At 45.9% G+C, this 24,933-nt stretch overlaps 1 protein-coding gene across 3 annotated transcripts in view; it reads right to left on the bottom strand.

Moving 5' to 3' along the window:
* Positions 1-24,933, bottom strand: part of SERGEF (secretion regulating guanine nucleotide exchange factor) — a 218,889-nt gene that overhangs the window by 57,479 nt on the left and 136,477 nt on the right. The gene's annotated exons all lie outside the window — the stretch shown is intronic.

The raw sequence follows: 24,933 nt of genomic DNA, 5'->3' as shown, positions 1-24,933 counted from the left end.
CCTCGGTCTCCTCATCCATAAAAGGGAGCTAATAAAACTGACCTCGAGGTATTGTACAGATAAGACGTGCTGTACGTAGAGCGTCGTTGGCAAAGAATAGGTGCTCGATAATGAAGCGATGACAGTTACTCTCCGCCGTCTGGCCGGCTGCGCCACAACGCCCTCGTGCTGAAGCCTCTTAGGGCAGCAGCGGCCCGGGCCGGCAGACCACCCCGAGAACCAGACACAGTTCAGGCTGAAAGCTCCTTAGAGGCAGTTAGGTCAAGGGCTCCCACACATGGCTAAGCATCACAGTACCAAAGTGGCTCGTGAACAATACCGATTCCCGGGGCACCTGGGTGGCTCAGTCAGTTAAGCATCTGACTCTTGATTTCGGCTCAGGTCATGAGATCCAGCCCCACATCGGGCTCCATGCTCAGCTCGGAGTCTGCTTGGGATTCTCTCTCTCTCTCTCTCTCCCCTCTGCCCCTCCCCACCATGCTCTCTCTCTCTCTCTCTCTCTAATAAATAAATAAATCTCTAAACAAACAAGCAAACCAATACTGATTCCAAGTCTTTGCCCTGGATTTTGGGATTCAGGACACCTGTCTGGGGACATGGGAATCTGCATTTTAATAAGCTTTCCAGGTATCTGTGATGCACTGCCAGGTTTGAGACCCTTTGAGTTAAGCCAATCACCTCCTTAAAAATAAATGGGTAAGTGAATTATTGTTATTTGTCCTCCATTATAAGGATAATAAATGGCCATTACAAAATATGCGTAAAACATGGAAAAGTAAAAGTAAAAAGGGAAAAACAGTTCAACCAACATGTATTGAGTACCCATTAAATGCCAGGCCCTCTGCTAAGCAGTGGGGATTTGGCAATAGCACAGTTCTGACCAGGACGCCTGGGTGGCTCAGTTGGTTAAGGGTCTGCCTTCGGCTCAGGTCATGATCCCAGGGTCCTGGGATCAAGTCTCACATTGGGCTCCTTGCTCAGCAGGGAGCCTGTTTCTCCCTCTGCCTGCCGCTCCTCCTGCTTGTGCTCTCTCTCTCTCTCTTTCTCTCTGACAAATAAAATCTTAAAACACACACACACATAGTTCTGACCCTCAAGGGGCATCCAGTCTATGTGCAGAGACAAAAATAGACATGGAAGACTAATACACATGTTAGATCCTTCTTACAATATGTACAGAAACAGAGATGAAGGCGTAATTTACTTTTTCTAGGAAGGCAGAGAAATTTAAAACTGGCTTGGAAGGAGAGTAAGTATTCGCCTGCTGGCCAAGGGAGGAAAGGGCATTTCAGAAGGAATAAACAGGACATACAAAAGCACGCACAGTGTTTGTTGGGAAAATGTCCTAAGGTCACCATATATGGCAAATGGTGGCACAGGGGTAGCTGGTGTGAGTGACTGTGGCTAGATCATTAAGGATCCTGGATGACATCAACATTGTTGCCTACATTGGGAAGTATGATTTTTCCCACTACATTTTTTTTTAAAGATTTTATTTATTTGACAGAGACACAGCGAGAGAGGGAACACAAGCAGGGGGAGTGGGAGAGGGAGAAGCAGGCTTCCCGCCAAACAGGGAGCCTGATGTGGGGCTCAATCCCAGGACCCTGGGATCATGACCTGAGCCAAAGGCAGACGCTTAACGACTGAGCCACCCAGGCACCCCACTACATTTTTTTTTTATAGATGCCTTTTTGGTTTCATTCTTACATGACCAATGCTGGTACTCTTAGTAAATACTGCAAATTAGTCAAGGAGATGAACCATAATTTATCCAATCCCAATTATCAGACATTTAGGCAGCTTCTAGTTCTACTAAATTGTACAAACACCATGATGAGCCTCTTTAACCATAAAGCTGTTTCCATATTTAAGGTCTTTCCTTAGGAGACAATTCCAGGATATGAATTAATAAATGAAACTGAATGGGCATCTTCAAGGCTCTTGATTAATAGTTCCAAAGGATTTTCCAAAAGTGGTCTGTTTTTGAAAATGAGGAGGTAAGGCCCAAAGAAGTTATATGTCTTGTCCAAGTCACACTGTTGAATGGGGGTGGAACCAAGAGCAATACCCGAGTCTCCTAACTCCTAGCCCAGCATCCTTTCTTTTACATCACATTGCCTTCCTACAGATGAGGGCTGAAAGCAATAAGATCTATTCAGCCAATGCCTGTGATCACTTCTAACTAAGGATTTTAGGTTAGCAATGTACATGGGTAGGATATTAGAGTAATATGTATGTTTACGCACAATACACATGTGAAGCTCTATATGAAAGTCTATTTTTCTAACCTTATCATGTATGCTCCCCTTGCAATTTCAGTTTCTGTTCTAACCAAGCCAAGCATATCTTATACTGTCTGACCTCTGTACCTCTGATCCTACGTGAAATGTCTCCTGTTCACCTATTCAAATTCTATGCATATTTTAAAAAGACAGACCTACATGATCCAAAAAGCATTTCCAGACTGTGGGGATTTACCACCATAATACCCATATATGATACTTATTTTATTGCTTTGTAGTACCTCTGCTATTGATGTAAAATTATTTAAGTTTATCTACAAAATAAAAGTCTGTCTCAGGCCTCTGTTATTAGAGGTAAAGCAAAAAACCCCGCACCCTCCTAAAGTGATGAGAATAGATTCACTTAAAAAGGCACTTCTAGAGTTTGATGGGCTCAAGACAGGTCAGTCTCGTACCCTGTACCTTCTGTATTGCTACAGCAGACAGACATCTGGGTAGACTGGAAAGGATGGGAAGACTAATAGTGCCCACCTGCGGAGCACCTACCCTGACCAGGCACGGTGCCCATGGCTTCACATGCATTACTTAGAATGACCTTAAAATAATCCCAGCAAGGGAAATGATTATTCTTGCCATTTTACAGATGAGTAATGGTGGGACCTGCAAGACTGAGTACTTGCTCAAAGGGCAACACCATCAGAAAGTGTCAGAACTGGGATTTAAACCCAAGTATGTCTGACTCAAAGAACCTGGTTTTTTTTTTTCTCTGCTTTACTACACTGTCTCGGCAAATGTCATTTCAATTCTGGCTCTGCTGTGATCCATCTCTACAGTCCCCAGTGAGGATTCAAGCCGAGTCCTAGCTTTCTCACCTGTGAGATGAGGATAATTATCTCCCCATCCTGCCCTCCCTCCCAGCACGCACACACACACACACACACACACACACAGAGCTGTTGCCATGACTGAATGATATGAGTGTCAGAGATCCAGACAGACATATAATTAAAGTCGTGAACATTACAACAGGTCATTATGACAATGGCTGGAGACCCTGCCAAGATCCTCTGTCATTTAAGAAGGATTTACTGACGCTCACTAGACAGCTTCTCCTAGCTCCAGAAAGTGATTGGCTGCAATGCATTTCATAATGATCTGCAACAAGACCTGAAACCAAGAAGTTAATACTCAGAAAATCCATTAGCCAAAATACTGCGTTCGCGGAGCACTCTAGGGAATCATGGTTTCCCAGGACATTTTCCTGCTCCATCATTTATATATATGTATATGTACACAAACCTGTGTGTGCACACATACACATCTTTTACCAGCAGCCCGTTTCCAGAAAGCAGGATTCGGCAGAAGGAAGGCTGGGCTCAGACTCCCCCACCACCAGGGGGCTGGTTATAAATGGGTTTGGGACATTAATTCCAGTTCTGTAGAGGCTTCTGGTACAATGTCAGGAGACCCGGCTAGGGTGTCAGGAGAGCTGGCTTATAATTCAGGTTCTGCACTTACTAGTTGTATAACCTTGGGCAAGATCCGTGACCTCTCAGGCTCCATTTTCTTTCAGGAAAATAGGGATAATGCCTTATCCTACACAAATGAGTTAACCTCCCCGGACTGCTGTTTGCTCTGCTCTAAGACCGATGCCCCAGTTACGATGTGTCATGGGCTCACTGTGTGCCTGGTCCTGTGCTGAGGCTCTGAAAGCATTCTTTCACTCATCCTCACCGTCCTAAGGAGATGGGGACTATTATCTCCTTTCAATAGATGTGGAAGCCTACACTCAGAGGAGCTCAGTAATCTGCCCCACGTCACCCGTGTGCGGCTGCAGAGTTAGGATTCAAACCCTGGTCTCTCTGATTTGAAACCCTCTGCTCTTCGCCATCAAACCAAATTCTTGCTTACCAGGGAGCTGTTGTAGGTGACATGAAATAACATTTATTACTGTAACATGTGCATCTTGAGAATGGAGGGGAGGGACAGGAACTGCGGGAGAAAGATTTGATGTTGTGCTCCCCAAATTCATGAACTCAGCCACACAGTGAACATGGGCAGGGGTGATGGATGAAATCCTCACAAGCTGTAACAGCCAGAGAGCTGAAGGCCAGTTTAGCAGTGAGAGAGCCCTCCTGAAGACCAGGACAAAGTGCTCCTGTCCGAGCATCAGCACGGCTTCCTCGAAGCTCGTGATGTCCAAGGTGACCATGCTAGACACAGAGGAGGAGGAAGGTGTGACTGTGAAGGCAGGATAGCCCCCTCCCCACCCTCACCCCGACCCCCCACTCTTGCACTGAAAGGCTGAAGGGACACTTGAGGCAGACACCACATATTTAAACCTTAGGCAGCATCGAGCTAAAAATAGAGCGTGAGTCAAGTGTCTCTGAGCCCTCTGCCTCTGCACTCTGGAAGTCAGACCATTTCACTCCTCATCAACCCCACCATCCCAAGGCGCTCATTGCCACAACTTGGAGACTCAGGGAAGTAAGCATTACTGAGAGTCTAATGAGCACCTGCTATCATGCTGGGCCCTTTGCCATCTCCTCTGAGCTGCATGACAACCCTGTGAGGCAGGTGTTATCACTCCCATTTTATAGATGAGGACACTGAGGCTCAGGTTGGCATGAAGACTTGCCCAGGGTCACTCGGCTTGTAAGTGGTGGTGCTGGGAACAGAACCCAAGTGAGTCTGGATCTGGAACTCATGCTCTTTCAAATACATGTGCCTGCTACATTTTAAAGAAAGAAGGTGAGCTTTACTTAGGTCTAGTGACTGATGAAAGCAACAGTGCTATCCAGTTCACCTTATGGCTCTGGGAAGGACGTGGCAAAGCAGCCGTTTGCATGATTCACTCCTGTGACTGACAAGAAGACTCCTCTTTTATAGCTTTGGCAGCTGCTCAATCTACGTGGCCACCCCACGCCCTCCAGCCGGCTCGGGGGGGTGGAATTCTTTATATATAAGAATGTTGGTGGCCTCCTGCCTCAACGCATGATCATCAGACTTTTAAGCGATAAGAATGCCAAAAATCATAATAAAGGACAAGAGGAGTGAGGGTCGGGGGAAGATAACAAGAGAGGATTTTCTGAAAACCAGGGTAGTTGGTACAAACACAACAGAATAACCCCCAAAGTTTATGAAAACACTTTCTTAGCAATTTCTTCATCCGATGCTCCTAACACCCTGGGCAGTAAGTGTCAGAATCTCCATTTTATAGGTGATGAAAATGTGGTTCCAAAAGATTAAGGTCTAAGGTCCCAGGTCAGACAGAGGCTGGGACAAGAACCTACATCTCCTAATTCCCATCCAGGGCTTCCCCCAACCCACCCACTCCTTAAAGTTGTGAAGACAGAAATCTGTGAGGCCTGTAAAAGAAAAACCCTGTAGTCTCGCTCCCCTGAACGACAGGACCAGTGAGGGTCGGGGCCAGAGAGAAGCAGCATAATGTCCAAAAGTCTAGGCTTGGGAATCAGAACTTTTTTCAAATCTCACCTTAGATATCTACTAATTGTGTGACCCTGGGCAAGTTACTTGATCTCTCTGCCTTGATTTCTTCACTTGTTGTGGTGGTTTTTTTAAGATTTATTTATTTGAGAGAGAGAGAGTGTGTGAGTGGGGGGAGAGGTAGAGGGAGAGAATCTTCAAGCAGACTCCCAGCTGAACATGGAGCCCAATGTGGGGCTCGATCTCACAACCCTGAGATCATGACCTGAGCCAAAACCAAGAGCCAGATGCTCAACTGACTAAGCCACCCCGGCACCCCTTGACTTCCTCACTTGTAAAATGTGGCTAATAATAGTACCTATCTCACATGGTTGTGGTATCAATTAAATCAAAAAGAAAAACAAACAATATATGCCCAGTGCCTGGCACCAAGGCAAACACCTGGTAAGAGTTAACTGTCACTGCTGTCATCATTATCGTCATGAAGGAAGGTGCCCAGCACACTGCTTGGCCCATAGGAGGTACTCAATGAATACTGTCCCATCTCCTTCCCCGTACTCCCACACCTCCCAGGGCAGAAACTCCCTATCCATTATCTGCAGACCTGTTGAGAGGAGGTCTAGGGTTGGAAGTTGGGAGAACAGAGGGTGCTTCTTCCCAGGCAGGCTGATTGGGCCGGCCTCCTTTTCTGGGGCAGTGAGCTGCTACATGAAGTCATTAGTCATACTTCGTGCTACATGCTTTCAGGTCACTCCCCAGACTTTAGTGATTTCATCCTGGATTTTCCTCAAGGAGACACAGCCCTCATGTGTATGGGCTCCTCCTGAGGACCAAACCCTCACAATGGCTTCTTGACATCTAGGGAGAAAGTCTTGCAGGCTGGGCAGATCCCTGCAAAACACGGCGAGGAAAGCCGTTTCTGCCCGGGACCCAACTAGTGCAGTGGCAGGAATAATCACAGGATGGCCACATCGATGTAACAGCATCGAAGGCATGATGACACCATACCCTAGAGCAGGGCCACTTAGCAAAAACACCATCCATATAGACATGAAGAAAAAACTACTTAGGTAGTCCTGCTTCACTCACCTTTCTCTACAGAAACTACCTGACCTCTCCAGAGTTAAAAGTCTTCATCCCAATCTCCTACCAGGTCGTTCTATTTGGATGTTCCATAGGCATCACACACTCAGTTATGCTCAAAAATACATTCATCACCTTGCCTCTAGCCTGCTCTTTCCTCTTTCCATGTATTTCCCTTCTCGGTCAATGATGGCACATCCACCCAGTCTACCAAGCAGATCACTGGATACCATCCACGATCCTGCCCATTTTTCTCCTTCCTTTCTCAAGCCTGTTCAAACTGTGTCACTGAATCCCAATAGGCTGAGCTTGGTCTTTCAAATCTCTTCTTACTTTCTATCTCAGTTTCTCAGTTTGCCGCTACTCATTTCAGGTCCTCATCACCCCTCCCTTAATGTAATGCTCTGGCTTCTCTACTCATCTCTCTGCTTCCAGACCCTCTCCCCTTCAACTCAGCCACCCTCCTGTCCCCAGAATGATTTAAAATAGAAGTTGGACCATGTAACAGTCAGTTTTATGTGGCATGTGTACCCAGTTATTCAATCAAACACTAACCTAGGTTTTGCTGTGAAGATATTCTGTAGATGTGATTAACATCTATAATAAATTGGCTTTATGCAGAAATTCTTCCGGATGATCTGGGTGGGCCTGATCCAATCACTTGAAAGGCCTTAAGAAGAAGAGACCCTTTTTGCAGTTTGTCTTCAGGACGGCTCCATTGCTTGTCCCACTGACAGTTTAAAGGCAACATAACCATCAAGTTCGTCTTCTCCCCTCTGCCCACATCTCTGCTGCCATGGCTGGCTCCTTGGCCTTGACCTCACTGCAAGCTGACCAGGAATCAGCTAGGCAGTTACACCCAAGACTCAGAACTTCTACCATTAGGCCTGGTCTTACATTTATACCCAGTTAAATGTTACTTTGTTGGCTTTAGCTCACATTTCCACCCTTGTTTTGTTCCTGATTTTGTTATTCTTTGCATACCCTCCCAGTTTTCTGATATCTCAGAAAGTGGAACACTCATTCTTCTCTGCCTTCATGGGGGCAGTCTGAGGCTGGAAACTTTGGCAGCCATAAGAGATCCCTTTGCAGGTCTTATCAATCTACTACTGAATAATCTGGGAGAATATCACCCACTAATTATGAATCCACCATGATGGATATCTAGCCCCTCACAATGTAGAGTATCCAGGACAATGCTCTTCTCCTTGAGCAAGTTACTTAACCTCTCTGTGCCTTAGTTTCCCCATCTGTGAAACAAGCATACTAACTACCTAACTTACGTTTAATGTAAAGAATCAATCAATAATGCATATAAAATGTATAAAACCATACATGGTCCATGGTAAGGACCAATAATGTCAGCTATTACTGCTATTATGGTCAATAAATATTCGAGAGTTGGTAATTTGCTGTGTTGGCTTATTTTCCCTTACCTTCCCCCAAACCTGAGTTATTGAAGTCTTTACCTTTTTTTTTTTAAAAAAGATTTTATTTATTTATTTGACAGAGAGAGACAGCGAGAGGGGGAACACAAGCAGGGGGAGTGGGAGAGGGAGAAGCAGGCTTCCTGCTGAGCAGGGAGCCCGATGTGGGGCTCGATCCCAGGACCCTGGGACCATGACCTGAGCCGAAGGCAGATGCTTAACGACTGAGCCACCCAGGTGCCCCTCTTTTTTTTTTTTTTTAACTGCAATTGAGTTCATATAGCAACCCCTGAGAGAGCCTCAAACCCTGGAGAATGAAAGGAAACAGGTCTACTTTCTGTATTGTACTGGGCTGCATGTGAGCTACTGCAGAGGAGGGAAACAGAGGACACAATGTGTCTAGTGGGGACAAGCAGTAGAAGTCACCCAGAAGTGAGCCGAGTGAAGGGCTCCCCATGCCATGGCTGCCAGGTCACAGTGACAAGGGTGGGGCCTTTGGAGCTCATCTCCAATGTTACTGATGCTCTGTCTCCAAGGAGGTGTGGTGATGCCAGCTGGAGTCAAGACTTGGGGGTTGTCATCCTGGACTTAGCCTCTGACTTGCTGTGTGACTTTGGGCAAATCATTTCCTCACTTAGGCCTTCATTTCCTCTTTTGTGGGGATTAGGCCATCTCTAAAGTCTCCTCTACCTTTAAAGTATGTGGTTTTATGACCCTGGGCCTCTTCTTAGATTAGAGCAGCTAAAATTCTGCTCCCCTCCCTCAGGAAGGCAGGCCCCTCCCATAGTAGAAGCCCATAAACATTTGGAAAATTAAAATGCATTTGTCTAAGAGTCCCTATCATTTTACTTGGGGTTTTAGTTGTTGTTTGCCTTCTGTTATGTATTGCCATTTGCTGAATTTTTTACAAGTCAGTTCTCAACTGATGGAAATAAATTCTCTTCATATGCAGAATTTATCTAAGAGGTGCTGCCTGAATAAAATGAACAGACTCACAGAACTCACAAAACCCACCATCGCAAAGACCCCAGTGTGGAGGCTCCCACTCTGGGTGGCTTACCTTCCATCGACTCGTGGCCTGCCTTGCAGTCTCTGGGCCACTCTGGGGCCACTTCCTCTGCCCTTTGCAGCCGTGGGCTACAAAAGCAAGCTACGAACTTCCCACTAATCAGGGCAGACTGAGCCCAGGCTTTTATCTCTACTCCCTTCCAAAGCCCCATTTAACCGACTGGAAAGAACTAAAGAAAGTATAAATCCACCAAGGAAAGGAGAATAGAAGGAGAAACAACAGCAGACAAGATAGCACAACACATTTCAGATGAAGAAGAGATGGAGGAGGTAACTAACTTCTCAGAGTGGAGCTGGCTGCAGCCCAGTGCAGGCTGAAGGGGACAGTGAAAATGGAACCCACTTCTCTTACAAAACTTGGGGAAGCCTCAGGACTGAGAGGCACCAAGTGCCTTTGAAAGTGGGATAAAGACAGAGCTGAAATCACAGGGACTGGCTGAAAGCATATGTATGGCATGGTTAGGTTCTCAGATTCTTCCCAACACACACAACCAGGCAACCTACTTCCTAAGCGAACACTAGATATTTGTTCTCTGGAGAAGCTGACCCAGGGAGGCCCTGGACTCAGGAAAAAAACAAAAAAAACAAAAAAACAGACACACTGGATGGTGGGAGTGACGATAAGGATGAAACAAACAGTTTCAGTGACAATCTGTGTACGAGGGATGGGATCCCATGTCTCCTTCCTCCATCCTGTTCCAGAAAGTCAACAGCCAGGCATATATACGCCAAGGCAAGAGATTAGAAAAAAGCCCATAAATACTGATCTCTGGAGGTCCATGAATGAAAAAGCTTCCCTCACTCCTCTGCCCCTCATGCCCCTCATCTTACAAGGAAGTCCACCAGTCAGTGAGCCCTCTCCATGCACACAGAGCCTCACTTGTGTCTCACTTTCCAATATGAACAGACAGCTAAAGATCACCACATTTCTAGAGAGGAAAACCTCTGCAACAGTCCAGGCCTCAGCACAAGACAGACTACAGCTCAAAGGAGCAGCAGGGAAGAGTTTTATAAAGGAGCCATTCACAGAGGCAGGGACAACGGCCGGAAAACTACTCTTTCTTAGGGAGCTACTGGAACATGCGCTCCACCAAAGTAAGAGACCAATCTCAAGAAGGAGGAAGACAGGGAGCAGATGAAACAGGGTTTAACACAGGAGAGCAGTAAAGAGAAGTCACAGGGTAACAGCTGTGCAGGCCTGAGGTAATTATCTCAGATGGAACCAGGAGGCAGGGCTCTGGGGTGGGGTGGGAGTGGGGACACTGCTAACAGACTTGACATATTTGACCATATGAAAAGAGTATCAAGAGGTGAAGAGGCAGGCACCTGGGTGGCTCAGTTGGTTAAGAGTCTGGCTCTTGATTTTTGGCTCAGGACATGATCTCAGGGTCATGAGATCAAGGCCCATGTCGGCTCCACACTCAGCACGGAGTCTGCTTGAGTTTCCTGTCCTCTGCTCCTCCCCCTGTTCATACATACTCCCACACTCTCTCTCAAATAAATAAATAAATCTTTAAAAAAAAGGGGGGGTGAAGAGGTGTTTTACAGATATTTTGGGGGCATTTGGGAAGAATTAGTGGTTACTATATAGAAAATCAAACAAAGGAAGAGTAAAAAAAAAAAAAAAACAACAACCAGGCAATACCCCCGAAAAAGAGAAAGTACAGTACAGGAGCTATATCGTGATACCTTACTTGGCTTAGCAGTGAGAATGGTATTTACACGGATCTTACTAACAGACTAATGATTTCAGTACAGTGGGAGGATGGAGGGAGAGGAAATGGGGGTGGTGGTATAAGATAATTAATTTTTATTTATATTAAGAAATCAATAGATATAATTTGCTTTATTTATTTACTTATTTATTTATTTATTGAGAGAGAGAGAGAGAACAAGAGAGAGCGGTGGGGAGGGGCGAAGGGAGAGGGAGAGAGAGAATCTTAAGCAGACTCCACACCCAGCACCGAGCCTGACCTGGGGCTCAATCTCACAACCCTGAGATCACAACCTAAGCTGAAATCAAGAGTTGGACACAACCGACTGAGCCACCCAGGTGCCCCTAAATTTTAATTTATATTAAGAAATCAATAGATATAATTTGTCTTATTTAAAATTGATAAGTTAAATGAGCATTTGATTTAGAAACACAGAGGTAAATACCTGAAAAGAATTCAAAATGGCTGGCTCCGGGAATGGGCCTTGGGGTGGGAAAAGGTGAGGTAGAAACTGCCATTATTAAGCCTTTTAGTATTTTTTTACTTTTTAACTATATATATATGTGTGTGTATATATGTACACACATACACACACTCACATATATATGTATGTACACACATACACACACTCACATATATATATGTACACACATACACACACATATATATGCACACATACACACACACATATATATATATATGCACACACATACACACACACTCACATATATATATATATATATATACACACACAATTCTGTAATAAACAAAAAGTTATCTAATAAAAAAGTGCATGCTCCAGAGTCAGATAATCTGGTTCAAATAGTGCCACCCAGTATCAGTTGTAAGATCTTAAGACAAGATGCTTACCTTTTCTGAGCCTCATTTTTCTCATGTGTAAAACAGGATTGCGGGTTGCAGTGTAAGTAAGCTACAGGCACACGTGAGTGTGTAGGAGTGTATGCCGGAGCTTAGTGACAGTGTACGTAAGAGCTTAGTCTGGCGCGTGCCACACGGCAAGTTCCCGGAGGAGGAAGGAGATCAGTGGCACACGTGACGGTCACATCACCTTGGCTCCGTGTCAAGAGTGAAGGCTGGACCCTCTCCGCTCGCAAACACGCCCCACCAGGCAATAAGCAAAGTGAGGCCAGGGGCCATTCCCTGTGTCCTGGCAGCCCATCCATAGGGCCTAGCTTCACACTGGGCACACGGGAAGAGTATTTCCACTAGTCTACGTCTGTGGCATTGACTTAAGAAGAGAGGAGCAAGATGACAAAGAGGGCCATATGGGAAGCAAGGCGAAACACCAGAAAGAGCCCCCAAGTGAGTCAGAATCAGACACACTGAGCACCTACTCTGTGCCAAGAGAAACCACACAATTCACTCCAGTGACAAGCATTTATAGAAGTGGTTATTACCTCAATCTTCAAAGAAGTGGAACCCACAGTTCAGAGAAGGTGGCAACTTGCACACGGTCACACAGGTATGAAGTAGCAGAGCAGGAACTGGAATCCGTGGCCTCCTAACTCCAAGGCCTCAGGCTCCTCACACTATCTTACGCTGCCTGGGGCAAATCAGGCAACCTTTCTGAGACTCCCTGTCCTCACCTGCGTGAATGGGACTGAACCTCCCCTGAGAACCTCCAAGCAGCGACCGTGAAAAAGGGTGGGTGAGTTGGACAGCCTTGGGCACTGGGAGCCGTAAGCACACGTCAGAAGCACTCACATCCGCACACATGCCACACGAGGACTACGCTGTGAGCTTCCTGTCCCTCAGCCTCGTGGCTGCCTTGGGAAGAGGAAAGGATTAGCCTCGAGCTAGGCCAAGGAATCTGATGGGAATTTTGGAGCCACGACGCCTGGTCGGAGCCATCAGACATCCAGTGTGCTGAAGGCCGGAAGGTCAGCAGCATCTTTCTTGTCTCAAGCAGAAAAGCACAAGCTTACTGAATTAATACCTTACAAAGCCACAAAATCAAACCCACTGCCATTTCTCTGTGATTCCTCTGTTGAAGTATATGAAAAATCAGTCAAAGGAAGAGGGGAAAAAACAGGCAATTTTAACCCCAGGAAAAGAGAAAGTATAGCACAGGAGCTGTATCATGATACGTTACTGTTACCCTGCAAGATGAAGTCCCAGCTGCTGAGCCTGTCATTCAAGACCTCTGTGACCTGGCTGCAGACATCCCACAGCCTCATCTCCCACTGCTCTGTTCCCCTCCTGATCCCTTCTTTCCCCCAATGTGCCATGCCTTCTTCATGCTGATCCCATTTGCAGGAATGCCTTTCTCCTCCTCCTACTCATCCTTTAAGACCCACCTTAAACATGATCTCTTCTGAGAAGCATTCCCTTAATGCCATGTTAGGGCAAGGCATGACTCTATGGAAGAACAAAACCCAGAAAGTGTCAGAGCTGGAAGACACCTTGAAGATTATCCTACACAATTCTCTTCTTTTACCCATAAAGAAAAGAAGGCCCAGAGAAGGAAAGGGGCGAGCCCAAGGTGACAGCAGCTGGTCTTGCACTCAGGTCCCATGGCCCAGAGCTCTTTCTACTACATGGTGCAGCCTCTTAATGAATCTATAAATCCATGAATGGCCAAATGGGCAAAGAGAGCATTGCTGAAGCCCTGCCCAGAGAGAGCACTTTGGAATGAATAGTCATAGCTGTTCTGTGTTAAGGGCTTTCAGTGCACCCAGGAGGAAGAGGGATTCCAGAGAGATAAGAGGCAGCAGGGACAGCACCACAGGGTAGGTGTATTTAGGGCTCCAGCATAAGCCAAGGCCTTTGGGTGCTAAGGGGTAACACTGTGAGTCTAGGGGTTCATGGGGCCACCCAGGCTCAGGAAGCTTGCTCAAAGGAAGGACAGAGCAGGCCCACAGGCCTGACTTCCTGGTCACTGTCAAAGCTGTCCCATGCTGTCCATGGTCCCCTAGGTGCTATGCTCTGAGGACAGGAAATAGGGCAGAGGCTGACCTCTGCCCCTGCAGACAAGTACTATCAGTACTAGCTCTGCTATTGCTTCTTCCTGGCTTCTAAAGTCACCTGCACACTATAAAATTAATTGGTGCGGCCTGATATGCTAATTAAGCCAAAGCATGACCCCCTTCAGGGATGTGGAAGGATGATGGGGGAAAGTTTGAACCTTGGAGTCAATAGATGTTAGTCTGAATCCTGGGCTCCACCTCTTTGAGTCTGCAATTTCCCATCTGAAAAAACAGGGACAATGCTCATCTGTCTATTTTCTATCCTGCATGGTGATGATGAAATGAAATGATATAGGAAAAATGCTCAGAATGGTGCCAGCACGTAGTAGGCACCCAACTACTGTCCATTCTCCATTTTTTTTTAAAGCCTTTTATCTTCTGCTATAACTGTCAACTTCTGAAGTGTCTTCCTAAATGACCCATAATGGCTCCACACTGTCTATACAATAAAGTCAATGCCCCTCAGCATGTCATCGGAGACCTGCCCTAGCTGACCCTCAGTCCTGGTGGTTGGCCACCGTCCCTCAACCATGATTCACTCTTTACAGCCTTCCTTCCCTTTGTTCATGTTGGTCCCTCAGCACACAAGGCTCTTTACCCTTCCTCTGCTCAAAAGCTACCTTTTCTATGAGGATTTCCAAAATTAATCATTCCTCCTTTTCAACCTTTCCTCTAATTCTTATCACTCTCTGCTTGGGATTCTTTCAGTGTTTATTAAGTACATATTATATGCCAGACTTAATTCATAGGTGTCCTTCCCACTCAATGTGAGCTCCATGAGGTAACAAGCATCGGCTGTATTGCTCCATGGCACCCAGAATGCCACACGGCAAGCTGCCAGCCACTAGTAAGGGCTGAAGGGAGGGAATGAGGACAGTACTGTGCGTAACAGTCAGTCAGTATTCAACAAACAGGAGCAGCACCCCTGCAAGCAAGGCAGGCAGAGACAATTCAGTCCATTACGAGGCCCAACACATAAAAGCACTCTGGCTACCATATACCCATGCTGTACGAATTCCATTTATACTGGCAGTGGGGAAGAGAAGGGAGCCCTGGTATAGTTAGGGTTCTAGAAACAGTCCCAAAGAGAGACTCTGGTGGCGTGGACTAAGCAGTAGTAGTAGAAATGGAGCAAAGTAGACATTCTCAGGATACATTTAGAGGTAAAGTCAGCAGGACTTAGTAAGGGATTCGATGTGAGGATGAATGAGGAGAGGAGAGGAATCAATGTGGACTCCTAGATTTTTGGCTTCAGCAACTGGGTCGATGGTGATGCCATATACTGAGAGAAAGACCCAGTAGAGATGGTCTTGAAAAAGACAAATAAAAGTTCTATTCTGGGCACATTACACTGGAGACACCTATTTAAAATTAATGTGGAGATGTCAAATGGGGACCTGGATATATAATTTGGTGCTCAGAGAAGAGGTCAGAGCTGAACATAAAAATTGGGAAATCATCAGTGTACAAAGTTTTCAAAGCCATGGGTCTGAATGAGGTTGACTGGAAAACCTGCAGAGAGAGAAAAGATGGGAGACCAACACAGAGCCCCGGAGCCCTCAGACCTTCAGCATCCGGGCAGAGGAGAGGCGGAGCCCATGAAGGAGACTATGGAGAAGCAGCCAATGAAACAGAAGGAACCAGGAGAGCAGTGTATCATGGACACCAAGAAAAGTAACTGTTACCAAGAAGGAAGATGAGTAAGTTTTAGAGGTCCCTCGTACAACATCGTACCTACAGCTAACAATAGCATATCGTACACTTAAAAACGAGAGTAGACCTCATTAAGTGACACGACAATAAAAAAATGTTTTTAATAAATTAATTCTTTTTTTTTTTTTAATGTGCAACACAGTTGGACATGAGGCCAGACTTGAGTAGTGCAGCAGACTTTAGAAACATTTCTCGCATGGGGATCCTCAGGCCCAGAAAGGGAAATGACTGCCCAGGATCATATAGACAGCAGGTGGCAGACAATGCTGGGACCAGACCTCAGCCCCTCAACTGCAGAAGGCTGCCTCTAGCTCACTCTACCTCTCTGTAGTTTTTACCTTCAGTTCACCTTTGTCAGATTTACCTTTGCAAGACCCCAAGCCTCGTATTTGTAAACAAGTACAGTGGGTCACAATTGTGGTTTCTGCTCGTGGAAGCAACCCTAAAAGGACCAGAGCTTTGTGCTAAAATGTGGTAAACAATCTTGTGCCCAAAAAGGCTGGCATGAGAGAGTAATTAGCAAGTATGTGAGCCTCCTTGACAGCCTGGCACCCTCACCTGTGGTCTCATATAGAATGACTCCTGTGGAGTGATACTACCACTGCTTCTTTGGGACTAAGAGTGGAAAAAAATCCACCTTTATTGAAAGCTAAAAAGGCACACCTTGGGATGTGAGGCCATGCCTTGAAAACAAAGGACTCAACAGAAATGGGATTTAAACAATAACCAGTGGTCTGTAAAAACATCTCTGCATTAATTGTGAGACATCTCTCCTGAATGCCAAAGATCTTATCACATTTCTGGCCTGATAGAGAAGAAAAAGTGGTACCCTGAGCAGCCAGGTCTGACAGTGGCAAGGAATATATCTCACTCCGGAGATGAGCAAAGCATGACCTGGGACAGCACACTGAGAGCCCACAGAACCAAGGGGCTGCTCTGCCTCGGCAAACAGCCCAGGAGGCCACAGCCACCCGGGAAAGCTCCTGAGAACCAGCCACCAGCTCCAGACTGAGCAGCCTGAGCTGGACCTGAGGTCTAGCCTCAGGCCTGCCACTGACTAGCTGGCAATCTTGGGTCAGTCACTGCCTCTCTTTAGGCCTTAGGGTTGCTCTGGAAGCAATGGGATCCAGGAGGGCAGCCAAAGAAAGGGAATTAAATAGTGTTGAGACAGTATTGGGTAGCCATCTGGAAAAATAATAAAGTTGAATCTACACTTGACATTGTATATCAGAATAAGTTTCAAATGGATCAAAGACTTACATGTTAAAAAACAAACAGACAAACATAAAAAGTACTAGAGTAAAATAGAGGAAAGTCTTTTATACCCTGGAATAGGGAAGGCTTCTCTAACTCAAAATCCAGAAGTCACACAGGAAAAGACTGATAAATTTCGACTCCAGAGAAAGAAAAGGTTGCATGGCAAAAACAGGACAAAACAAAACAAAACAAAACACACACACACACACACCAAAAGTAGGAACAAAAAAAGCTGAGAAAATATATTTGCTGTCTGAACCACAAAGGCCTAACCTCCCTAATACATAAAAAGATCCTAGAATTTTTTTTTAAGATTTTATTTATTTATTTGACAGAGAGAGAGACAGCGAGAGAGGGAACATAAGCAGGGGGAGTGGGAGAGGGAGAAGTAGGCTTCCAGCTGAGCAGGGAGCCCATTGGGGGGCTTGATCCCAGGACCCTGGGATCATGACCTGAGCTGAAGGCAGATGCTTAACGACTGAGCCACCCAGGCACCCCGATCCTAGAAATTTTTTTTAAAGATTTTATTTATTTGAGAGAGAACACAAGCCGGGGGTGCGGGGGCAGAGGGAGAGGGAGAAGCAGCCCCCCCCCCCCCGTTGAGCAGGGAGCCCAGTGGGGCTCAATCCCAGGACCCCGAGATCATGACCTGAGCCAAAGGCAGATGCTTAACCGACTGAGCCACCCAGGCGCCCAGCTCCTAGACTAAGCCACCCAGGCACCCAGCTCCTAGAAATTTATTAGAAAAAGACCAACAATCTAACTGGAAAAAAAGGGCAAAGGATATTGAGGCAAGCCATATGATATCGTCCCAAAGCCCTAATTCCTGGAGCCCGTGAGTGTTACATTACTTGGCAAAGGAGAACTGAGATAGCAGATGAAATTAAACTTGCTAATTAGCTGACCTTCAGATAGAGAGATTATGCTGGATTATCCAGAGCGGGAGACGGGGCCTAAAGGAATCACGAGCATTATTAAATGTGGAAGAGGATGGCAGAAAAGTCAGTGTCAGAGTGATACGATGAAGCAAAGATTCAACCAGCCACTGCGGGCTTTGAAGATGGCAGGAGCCACAGGCAAGAAATGCAGGTAGCCTCCCAGGGGCTGGGAGAGGCGAGAAAACACTCTCCTTAAAGACTCCAGAAAAAAAAATGCAGCCTGTTCACACCCTGATTTTAGCCCAGTGAGACCCATTTCAGACTTCTGACCTCAAACTCTATGATAACGCATTTGTGTTCTTGTTTTAAGCCACTAATTTTCTGGTAATCTGTTACAGTAGCAATGAAAAACTAATACAGGTATGGAGAAACCCTTCATAAAGAAGAAAATACAGGAGTGACTGGGTGGCTCAGTCGGTTAAGCGTCCAACTCTTGGTTTTGCCTCAGGTCCTGATCTCAGGGTCTTGCGATCAAGCCCCACGTCAGACTCTGCACTCAGCGGGGAGTCTGCTTGAGATTCTCTCCCTCTGTCCCTCCCCACCGGCACACACACATTCTCTAAAATTAATAAATAAATTCTTAAAAAAAAGAAGAAAATACAAAGAGCTCCTAAATATACAAAAAGGTGCTCAATCTGCATTCATAACTACAAGTAGAGGGATTAGAAAGGCCACAATCATCTTAAAGAAGAACAGAGTTTGAAAACTTAATACCAGATATTGGAATTTATTATAAAGCTGCAATCAAGGTGGAATGCTACTAGCATGCACATAGAAAAATAAACTAATGAAAGAGAAGAGAGAGTCCAAAACCAAATTTACATATATATACAGTTTCTTGATTTACAACAAAGAAGCCTCTAAAATTCAATGGGGAAAGGACAAACTTTTCAATAGATGGTTTTAGAGCAATGTGTTGTTGGTTTTTTTTAATACTGATTCAAAATGAATTCTAAGCCTAAATGTAAAAGGCAAAATTAATAAAGTTTCAAGATGAACACAAAGGAGAATATTTTCATTTCATGACCTTGGAGCAGACAAAAATGTTGTAAAGAGGGCACAAATACCTCAAACCATTAAATAAAAGATTGACAAACTAGACTTCATTAGAATTAAGGATATCTGTGCATCAAAAGACACCATTAAGAGAGCAAAACAGTAAGCCATTGACTGGGAAAGGAAAAGATGTTTGAGATACATACATATATATATATATATATATAACAAAGGTCTTGAATCCATAAGACAAAGGATGCCTGCAAACCATTAAGAAAAACAGACAAAACCCACTTGAGAGTCTTTGCACTTGACAGAAGAAGCTGCCCGAGTGGCCTCTAAGTATATGAAAAGGTGCTCTGCATCATTGGCTATCAGAGAAATGTAAATTAAAATGACAGTGAAGTTCCACACTACTTACTCTGCAGGATGGCCTTGATCAGCAAGACTGAAAATACCTGGCAAGGATATGGCACAGTTGGAACTCTCATATATTGCTGATGGGCAATATGTAATTGGCACTACTACTTTGGAAAACTGTTTATCTACTAATGCTAAGGATAGGATCCAGAAATCCTACTCTCAGTTACGTACTCAAGAGAAACCAATGTGTATGTTCACCAAAAGGCATGTGTAAGAATGTTGACAACAGCCTTATTCACAGTCCTCAAAATGGAAGCAACCCAAATCTTCAACAGTGAAACGGACATCTAAGTTGCGATATGTTCATCCAGTGGGCTAATACTGACCAATAAAAAAGAACTCCCACTACACACAAAATAGATGATTCTTAGAGACACAATGTGTTGAGCATAAGAAGCTGAACACAAAAGAGTACACAGTGCATAACACCATTTATATGAAGTTCAACCACTGACAAAACTCATTTCTGGAGACAGAAGTTGGAGTAGTAGTTAACTCTAGGGCTGGGGTATTGCCTGAGAAGAGATACCTTCTGGGGTACTTGAAACGTCCTGTGTCTTGTACTGGGTGGTAGTTTCCTAGGTATGTGCATAGGTAAAAACTCATCAAACTGAACCTTTAAGATCTGTACACTTTATGGTATATATACTGTATTTTAATTTAAAAAGTAAAAAAAGACGAAAACCACCCTTGGTAGTTTTTCACCTATCAGATCGGCGAAAATCTAGAAGTTTCTTTACACACTCTTAGGGAGGCTGCAGCAATAGGTACTCATATATCGCTAGTGGGAGGAAATAATGGTATAAATTCCTATGAAGGCAATAACTCTCTTGCAAAATTGATATACGAACTCTTTGATATAATAATTTTGCTTCTAGGAATTTATTCTTCAACATCCCACAAATGAAATGACATATATACACAAGGTTGTTCACTACATCATTACCTGTAATAGCAAAATATCAGAGATGATCTACATGTCCATCAACAGGGCATGGGTTAAATAAATCATGGTACATAGGTATATTGGAATATTATATACCTGTAATAACTACCTAGGAAGGTTTTTATACTGATATGTAAAGATCTCCCAGATAAACTGTTGAAAGAAAAAACAAGACACTACACAGTATGTACAATATAGTACCACTTATGTGAAAGGAGGTATAAAAATATATCTTAGCATTTACTTAATATGTGCAAAAAGAAACTAGAAAAATACAGATTAACAGGCATTAGTTGCATGTGTGGTGGAAGGGTTTTTGGGCAATGGACAAATGGGAGGACAGGGTAGGAGGGAAGTTTTTCATTTTAAATCTTTCTATGCCTTTTAAGTTTGAATCATATGCATGTGTTAATTATTCAAAAATTAAATAAGTAAATTAATTTTTTAAGAGGTAAGGGACAGGGCACCTGGGTGGCTCAGTTGGTTAAGCGACTGCCTTCGGCTCAGGTCATGATCCTGGAGTCCTGGGATCGAGTCCCACATCGGGCTCCCAGCTCAGCGGTGAGCCTGCTTCTCCCTCTGACCTTCTCCCCTCTCATGCTGTTTCTCTCTCTCTCGCTCTCTAATACATAAATAAATAAAATCTAAAAAAAAAAAAAAAAAAGAGGTAAGGGACAGGGGCGCCTGGGTGGCTCAGTCGTTAAGCGTCTGCCTTCGGCTCAGGTCAGGATCCCAGGGTCCTGGGATCGAGCCCCACATCGGGCTCCCTGCTCTGCGGGGAGCCTGCTTCTCCCTCTCCCTCTCCCCTTGCTTGTGTTCCCTCTCTCGCTGTGTCTCTTTCTGTTGTAAATAAATAAAATCTTTTAAAAAAAGAAAAAAGAGGTAAGGGACAATTAGAGGGGGAAGAAGAATCCTAAAACCACCCTACAAGGGGTGGTTTTCCAAAACAATGTCATCAACTTCACAATTCTATCTGGTGATTATACAGAGAACTGCTGAATCTGAAGAAGACATTTAGGCTGCAAGACAGAAAAAGTTGCTAACATGAAAGGGAACTCAGTATTGAAAGGACGGGATGAGATCATCTTATCTGGTGGCCTTAAAACCAGGCTGGACTGTCACTGGTCCACAGGAAGGCAGCATGGGGTAGTGGACCACAGGCTCTGAAGTTAGAGGCCTGGGTTAAAGACCGGACACGCTGATTCCTCCCAACAAACTGCTCAGCCTACGCTTCAGCTTCCCTCATCTAGAAAATGCAGTTAACACAGCACCAAAACTCAGTGATTTGCTCTGAGGATTAAATGAGGTAATATAAAGCATTTATGTTTTGCCAACCCCACTGTGCACAGGACCATACAGTTTACACTTGCCTCTAAGCTCTCTGCAAGGCCTTGGGGTGTGGAGGTGTGGCCTCTCAGAGGTACAGCCCGTGTCAAAAAAGATTTAGTTCTCACTATTAAATTCTTACATGACCCTGTTTGATGGGTTTCAAGCCAAGGTCAGATGCTGCACCACACATATTACAAAGGTACAAAGGTTCAATAATTGGAAATCATCACTGAAATGAAGGGGAAAAAAAGATCCTTACATAGATTATCGCTCCAATTTGGTGAGAGAGCTGGCTTTGCTTGGAGGAGGAGGCATGACACTTTCTTGCCAAATACCTAACCCTTTAACAATGCCTGTCTGGCGAGCCTGAATGCTCCAGGAAAAGGCCACCAATAAAATCCTTTCCAAAGGTCTGCGTGGAGCGGGGAGACAGGAAATGCAGTTAGCTCTTTTTTCTCTGCAGGAAGGGAAGGCTGAACAACTGCACATCATGAGAGAAGGCAAACAAATTGCCCATTCAAGCCAAAATAAGCTGCTCCTAGGGGAAGCAAAACAGCTGGAGCCAATTCAGCCAGACACGGAGGTGAGGGCCCCGAAACCAGAGCTGGGCCTGGGAGCCAGCCTCTGGTAGGCAGGGATCTTCTGAGCAAGTGGTGGTCACATGCCCTCGTGCCACCTCTGCTGACCTCAGTCTCTGCCCACGAATGGGAGCCAGGCAGCCAGCTCTGTGAGATGTGGAGGGAAATCCTAGGTGGGAAGGCAGAAAGAAAGAAATGGCCCAGTGAACCTGCCAAGTGAGTGAGCACCTGCTGAGCCCCTGTTACGTGGCAGGCACTGAGCAGGCACCTGACGTACCTATGCCATTTGGAAGAACAACTTTCAGGGGTGGTTGACTGTACACAAGAGGAATCGGGCTCCCTGAGGTGGAGTGACCGTGCACGGCACGGTTAGAAGTGGCCAGGCCAGCTGTGGCCTCTGGCCTCAGCCCTCTCCTTCCTGTCACTTGAGTTTTTCTGCACCTAGCTCCAGCAGCTCTTCCTCTGTCCGAAGCCCAGACTCGAACTAGCCATGGCCATGCATGGTGGCAGACACAGAATATGTCAAGAGAACCCTCATTGGAAAACTAAGGAAAGAACCAAACCAAATTGTAAAAGAAGGCGAAAAAAGGAACCTGGAAGCAAATGAAGTAGCAGAGTAGAATTACTTTGTTCCCTAGAGAAACCTGAAGTGTGGCTGCTGCAGGGTTTGCTTCAGGCTGGAACATGCACGTTCTGAATCCCTGTCTGGGGCAGTGGATAGCAGAAGCCTAATCTGGAACAAATCTGGCCTCGCACTGTTTCCAGATCCCCCAGATTGGGGTCCCCAGGCTCCAAGTTTTACAAATCCCTTCTGCAGCTATGCTGAGATCCTGCGCTTGTCCCCGGAATCTGCGTGGGGAAGACACTTCCCTCTCTAGCTCCTGAGGTTCCCACCTTGAGCGTCAAGCCTTCTTATACTTACCTTATAATTACTTCCTTCCTTGAAGTCTTTTTTTTTTTTTAAGATTTTATTTACTTATTTGACAGAGAGAGACACAGCGAGAGAGGAAACACAAGCAGGGGGAGTGGGAGAGGGAGAAGCAGGCTTCCCGCTGAGCAGGGAGCCCAATGCGGGGCTCGATCCCAGGACCCTGGGATCATGACTTGAGCCGAAGGCAGACGCTTAATGACTGAGCCACCCAGGCGCCCCGAAGTCTTAATACATGGTGATGATGATGACAATGATGAGGAGGAGGACAATAACGCCAGCTAACATTTATTGAGCCTCTACTTTTGTGCCAAGCACTGTTAGCACTTTACATAACAACCTTATGAGGTCAATAATAGGATATTACAGATGAGGTGATCAAGACACAGGGGGGTTAAGCCACTTATACAAGGGTAACACAGCTCCTAAGTGTGGGAGCCAGGACTGGAATCAAGCAATCTGACCCTAGGGTCTGTGCTCTCCCTGACCACCACCCACACTGGATAGGGTCGAAAGAACAGTCTTGCAAGTCAGGCAGACAACTCTACTATTTATTGCTACTTACGCTTGGACAACCTGTAGAGCCTCTGAGTCTCAGGTGTCTTGTCTATAAAGTGGGTACAGCAAACACACTTTGGGGAGTGTCCATTCGAAGACAGCAGGTCCTAAGTCACGTCCTTCCACCCATCTCCCTTCCAGCTCCCTCTCTGGTTTGTCTGTTGCACGTTCATTAGACACTAATGCTGCTTCTACACTTGAGGAAAGTCTGGCTCCCTTATATTCTGTTCTAGTCTATTCTGTAACTGTTGCGCCTACTACGCGAGAGACCCAGCACCAGGCTCAGAGGGCCTGGATCTCAGGGAATGAGACTGAAGGCAGAGAAATCCATCTCAAGTAGGCAATGGTAGAAGGGCTGAGGCGAGGAGCTAGCTGTGAGAACCAGGCTTTAAGCGGTGGGAGCTCTCCTCCTTCAGCTTGTCTCCCTCTCCTGGCCTTCTGCCAGAGCCAACAGGTGCTTCTTGTCGCTTCCTATCGCACAGCCTGGACCCTGCAGGGCACCCATGGAGGGCCTCATCCCTCCAGTGGTGGGGAGCCTCTGCTCCCAGCTTACACGCAAGCAGGTGGATATGCCCAGAGCCGTGTGACTGCGCCCACCTTTCCTGACTCTGCAGCCATGCGTTCAACAGACTGTGAGCCAAGACCGGGCACTGAGGACAAAACAGAAAATAACAGGTCCACCCTCCAGGAGCTCACCGGCACACCTTGCTCTCCATGGCCTCTGACGTTCTCCGCACTTGGGAGAGGACAGAGGAGAGTTGGGTAATGCTGGACACCTCTCCAGAATGTTACCATCTCTCTCTCCCAAGTAACAGTGACTTCAGTAGCGCAGTCGCACTAACAAGCCATTCTCCCCTCTCCCACCCCGACCGAGAGGAATGAGAAGCAAACAGAACTATACACACACACACACACACACCCATTTCTCTCACACCCCCTGTACACCAGGTATCTCACAGACATTAATCCTCACAGCAATCCTGCAAAGTGGAATTCTCCCCATCACGGAGACGAGGGGGGAAATGGAAGCTCACACGGACATACAGCCGGTGTGAACCCAGGTCGTCTGCCTGCAGAGTCTGTGCTCTTTCTCTAGCCCCAGGCTGCCTGTCAGCTCAGCCGGCCACCCTGCTAGCTAGCTCCAGCCCCTCCTTCACCGGGACTGTGTTCTTTCCCGTATTGAGATTCCCTGCAATCTTCTTGTTCGTGCTGCTCACAGAGGGAGCCAATCTCTCCCCCAGACCAGCGGAAGCAGCGGTGCCGGCATTCTAGGCACCACGTCGGACTCTGTGAT

This window comes from Phoca vitulina, unplaced genomic scaffold, assembly GCF_004348235.1.
Source record: "Phoca vitulina isolate PV1807 unplaced genomic scaffold, GSC_HSeal_1.0 scaffold36, whole genome shotgun sequence".
Classification (NCBI taxonomy): domain Eukaryota; kingdom Metazoa; phylum Chordata; class Mammalia; order Carnivora; family Phocidae; genus Phoca; species Phoca vitulina.
This window is presented reverse-complemented; position numbering and strand designations above follow the sequence as displayed.